Genomic DNA, 5,837 nt, shown 5'->3' on the forward strand with positions numbered 1-5,837 from the left:
ATTATTTTAATATTTTACCACTTCTAGTTATTATTAGTGGATGGGTTGGTCTGTATTATCTTATCTTCTATGGCCAGAAGAAGTCCTATGGTCACTTATTTTTCCTCATCTTACTTAACCTCTTGGCAATACCTCACTTAGCTGATCACTTCTTCATTCTTGAAACCATCTCTTGTCTTGGTCTCTGTAGCACCATATTCTCCTGATTTTTTTCCTCTTATTCCTCCTTCTCAAACTGCTTTACTGGTCCTTACTTCTCTGTTTGACCTCAAAATATTAAAATGTCACAGGGCTTAACCCTATTTCTTCCATTTTTCTACTCCTACAGTTTCTCATTATGTATTCTTCAATGGCATTGTCCCATCTATTTGCTGACATCTACAGAATCTGTATCGTTAGATCTGACCTCTCCAATGAGCTTAATTTGTACTGAGTACATTAATATTGAATGATCTATTTAAAAACTACATTTGAATACCCAAATGATTTCTTAAATTTAACATATGCCTACCCTATATTTCCCTGATTTAAGTAAATTCTACCACAGTTTACCTCGTTCTTTAATCCCTATAACCAAGGGTCACTCTTGAGTCTTCTCTGCATCCTCATGTTTAATTTCTCACTCACTCTGTTTGGTTCACCCTCAGATTACATTCTATATCCATTCAATTATTTTCATTTCCATTGACACTATTCTGGTCTAAGTCACAATTATTTCACCAGGATTACTCTTAATAAATTTCACTGTGTCAACTCTTGGCCTCTCACTGTCCTTTTCTCTGCAGAGAAACTGGGATGATCTGTCAAATGGATCCAATATAATCATATTAGTTTCCTACTCAAGATGCTCTAGGAATTTCCCATTTCACTTGGGATAAAATCAGATTTCTTTTTTATGACCTGTAAAATTCTTAAATGATCTTACTCTGCACAATCATTGTTATCTTTTTATTCTACCACTTGCCACTTGCTTGACTTGGCCAAGCTCATCCTCCCCTACCTAAGGTGTTCACATATGATGTTTTCTCTGCCTTAAAACTTTAACTCCTGATTTTCCTATATCTGGATCCTTCCTTTTAGTATTCTGAGATCAAATACCGTATCCTCAGTGGGCATTCCTGACCTAGCCTAAATTAGTCCTCAACACTACTTCTAGTCAAAATAGTTTGAATCTTATTTCTATTTGAAATTATCTTGTTTATTTATTTATTTGTTAATCTTATGCTACAACCTATTAAAATGTAAGCTCTAGAAGAAAAGAATCTTTATTTTTCTGATTCACTATTATATTTCCAGTACCCAGAATAGGACATGGTGATAAATATTTATTAAATGAGTGAATGAAACTAGAAATTGTGAATAAATCAATCCTCTGGATATTTTTTTCATAGGACCTGCTATGAAACCAGATTTTGCATAATGGACTGTGTAAGATTTCTTAGATTATTTTTATATATCTTTAATCATTATCTTGTTGATTTTGGTGGGAGGGACTTTAGCTGTTCGAGAACATCACTCTAACAAATCTTTGCAGCTTTAGATATCTAACTGATATTAAAAATTACTATCTGATTTGAAAATCATTTTTCTCATCCAGTCAATGATTAAGTGGTACCAAATAGAGTCAGAAAACTACAGTGCTGTAATTGAAGATTTATTCAGCATGATCTATAGCCATTAATCAATACTTAAGTAATCCTCTTAAGAGTAATATTACTGGGGGACTTCCCTGGTGGTCCAGTGGTTAAGAATCCACCTTCCAATGCAGAGGACATGGGTTCAATCCCTGGTCAGGGAACTAAGATCCCACATGCTGTGGGGGTACTAAGCCCATGCACTGCAACTACTGAGCCCACACACTCTGGAGCCCTAGTGCCACAATTAGAGAGAAGCCCACATGCTACAACAAAGAGCCTGCCCACTACAATGAAAGACCCCATGTGCCGCAACTGGGACCCAACGCAGCCAAAATAAATAAATAAATAAATTTAAAAAGAGTGAAAGACCCCACGTGCTGCAACTGGGACCCAACACAGCCAAAATTAATTAATTAATTAAAAAGAGTGCTATTAAAGTTAATATTTATTACTTTATTTCCAAGGGTATTATGTGATACTTTTCTTTGTTGAAATTAATACATCATCTTGGCAGTGATTTGCTGATCAGTAACATTAAAAATTTATCAGAGAAAGAACATTATGTAACTTCCCCCCCTCACTGGAAAATAATTTTATTGAGATTCTACCAGCTGTGCAATCTGTTCTGACATTAGGCCCCTTCTTCCTTTGCAATTCTGTCCTTCTTAAGGGGTCCCATGAATACTTTCTTCTCCTCCACAGTCTGAAGCAACCATGGCCAAATTTGGAGGTGGCGTCAATAAACTTGAGGTCACTCTTCTTCAGGGCCCACAATTGGGTCTGCACCAGCAAGGACTCACGCAGGGTGAGCACTTGCTTCTTGGTTCCTACCACGCAGCCTTTGAGCATGACAAAGCCATTGGTCACTTCACTGCAGTGGACAAAGCCACACAGAGGTTTGATGCTCTTGTCAGACAGATCCTAATCAGTAGAGACATTTTTCTTGATCAGTTTGCGGTCCTTGATGAGGTAGCCCTGGCCAATCTTGTGGATCTTCTTGTTGATCTCGATGCAGTGATGGTAGCCTTTCTGTCTAGCCTGAGCCAGAGAGAAGGCCACCCGGGCAGGATGTCACGCCCTAATACAGGCAACTTTATGCAGCCCTCGGTGGGTCTTATGGGGCAGCTTCTTGGTGTGCCAATGGTTGGTGACCCTTATGTAGCCTTTGCCCTTGGTCACCCCAATGACAGCAATCATCTCATCCTGCCCAAACACTTGAATCATAGGGACCTGTCACTATAGCCTCTCACCAGCCCAGTCCAGTTTTTCGGCCACAGTGCCTCTGTTCACCTGGATCTCCATGAGGTGGACCTTCTTCTGGTTTATAGGAAGCAGGCACCTCTGGGTGTGGGCAATGACACAGATGACCTGGTAGTACTTCATGCTGCTCAAGTCCCTCTCCAGCTGCTTCTTGCCATTACGTCCTGCCACTTCTTGCAGTATTTGGTAAAGGCCTTCATCTTACATTTATGTCAGTTTTTATAGAAGTGCCTTTTGCATTCATTGCTGAAATGCTCAGCAAAGATGGTCTTAAAGGTCTGGAGGCCTCGAGGTGTTTCCACGTAGCCCACAATGCCCACTGTCACCACGGGCAGCAGTTCCACAATGGTCACAGCCTCCACAACTTCCTTCTTCTTCACCTTGCACCCTGGCCTATCAACCTCCCTCACCATGTGTGTCATGCCAGTCTTGTAGCCGAGGAAGGCTGTGAGGTGTACAGGTTTGGAAGAGTCATCCTTGGGGAAGCTCTTCACCTTCCCGTGGTGCCAGCTGCTGTGCGCTTCTGAGGCAGGAAGCCCAGGGACCCATGCCTGGGAGCGGAGAACTTCCAGGGAGACATCCTGCCATAGGATGCTGCCGGTAGAGCAACATTATGTTATTTTGGATTAATTTCCTCCCAGGGAACTCATGTTGATTCTCAATTATCCTCACTTTTTATCCTACATGGTCATTGCCCATTACTTTAACAATCAGTTCTCAAATTTATTAAAAATAGCACATAACTTTCCAGAATCTGCCATTTTGGAAATGAAATTGTGTATCTGTCTTTGGTCATAATATCATTCGCATTTCCATTGTTTTCCAAGAATAATGATAGTGGCCATGAAATTGTACCTTGAAATTCACTATTCTGAAAAACAATTAGTCAAGACTGGAATGAATGGATTAATTTAAAGCCGACAAGTGATTTCTTATGAGTTCTCAACTTACTTTGAGCTAGAATCCCATCTTTTTGATGTTTACTTTTTTCATTCCTGTTAAAAAAGCTAGGCTGTAGCATGCCATAAATCTTCAAAGTGAGAATACTGGCATGGATGCTATACAGATCGTATTTTGAACTTTGCTTTAAATTAGATTTCACGTTTCATTGAAAGCAGAGAATTTGAGGAAATGGGATACATTAAAGACAGTATATTTCATATGTGAATTATCTGCAACTTTAAACATCACAGGGCAATTATGAAAGATGTTGAGAGCAGTGAAACAGGATAAGCTGTTTGTTTTGATAAGTAGTTGTGAAATCAGAGAAGAGGCACTAAGAACATAGAATAGAAAATAATGTTAAGGGATTAACGCTGATTCATTGATCAGGGGATACATTGACTAAGTTGGCAAGAATAATTAACAATGAATTATCTAAATAAAATTTTTTCAAGTTAAGAATTTTCTTTGAACTTTGGAAAATATTCACATAAACAAGCGTTTTAAAGTATTTATGGAAAATTTGTGTTGATAAAGAAATAAAATATATATGAACAAATCCGTTAACAGTGAATGTAACCCTTACCTCCAAACAAACAAAGTCCACTGACTGTAGATAACACCAGATTGTGATTGACTAACACTCAAAGAACAATTAAAAAATGTTTTCTTTTAAATAAATAATTTTATGCTTTTTATTCTTTTGACTATTCATTTCCTATAAATATCTAATGTACTGAAATATTTTCTTTGGTTATGAAACTTTTTCTTAGACACTAACCTTCATGATAATTCCTTCTTCTTCAGTTATGAGACAAGATTCATTCATTAAGAATAAAGTGTACACTAAAATTAACATGTATAAAAATGAACCCTGGAAAGGTAGACTCAAACATGGTAAATGTATGCAAGATTTTCTAATAAAAATTCCTAAGAAATATTTTTGTTTGTTAGAATTTATTATAGATTACATTTTGAGAAGTTTTCCCCCTACATCTGCTTTTCAGTTCATGCATGAGAAATTTATGCAAAGTCTAAGAATTATTATATTATTTATTTATAAAACTTTTCATGCTTATCTCTAACTGAATTTGGTAAAGCTCAAGATATACATAAAATAAAACTGATAAACACATCATAGATTGTAAAAAATGTGGAGAGAGGCAGGTCAATATACTAAAAACTGTAGTTGAAGATTCAAATAAGATTTTTTGTCTCCTGGAAGTATTACAGAACATCTGTCCAACCCAGAGTCAGTTCTCACACAATGATAAAATATCAAAATTTTAAAACTCCTGGATGTCTAGTGTAAGATTATGTCAACCGAGTAAGATAAACTGTTATAAGTATTTCCTGCAAAAATCCCTATTGTAAATGTGGAGGGGATATTTTATTTAGAATAATTTACACTGATTGCATATGCCAATTAAATTTATGAGATAATTCCTTTTTTTACTTTTGCCAAGGTTGAAAGAGTCTTAATTTTCCTATCCTTATTATTAAGCCTTGCTGAGAAGGCTCACTCTCTACCTTCTGACCCTTGAGTTGCCACTTAATGGAAAGGTTGACAAGGCTAAATCTCTTAAACAGGAAGAGGAGTAGAAAACCATAACTCCATGAATTCAATATTGAGAATGCAATCTGGAGCTTGAGAGAATAATTTGGCAAGGCTGTTAGAAGGAATATCCTGTTAACATTTGAAAAAATTAAATAAATAAATAAAAACAAATGTGGTCCTGAATTTTAAAATTTTATTTGTATCAGAGATTCAGAGAATGACATACAAACTAGAATGAAAGCTTGCCCTATGACTGTCAGAATTCTAATGGCTTTCTAAGCTGCCACATTGTGATATATATTCATCATAGAGTGAACAATAAATGCTATCAATAGGGAAAGATAAGAAAAAATCAGAAGACACAAGAAAATTGGCTGGTTCTGCATGTTAATATCTTTCATTTGTATAGCATTTATTTACAAAATACTTCTACATAAAGA

General features: G+C 36.5%; 1 pseudogene; it reads right to left on the reverse strand.

Annotated features, from left to right (window-relative positions):
- Window positions 1-2,227: 2,227 nt before the first annotated feature.
- On the reverse strand, window positions 2,228-3,477 carry LOC133080059 (large ribosomal subunit protein uL3-like; annotated as a pseudogene).
- Window positions 3,478-5,837: the final 2,360 nt, after the last annotated feature.

Source organism: Eubalaena glacialis, chromosome 19 (assembly GCF_028564815.1).
Source record: "Eubalaena glacialis isolate mEubGla1 chromosome 19, mEubGla1.1.hap2.+ XY, whole genome shotgun sequence".
Classification (NCBI taxonomy): Eukaryota; Metazoa; Chordata; class Mammalia; order Artiodactyla; family Balaenidae; genus Eubalaena; species Eubalaena glacialis.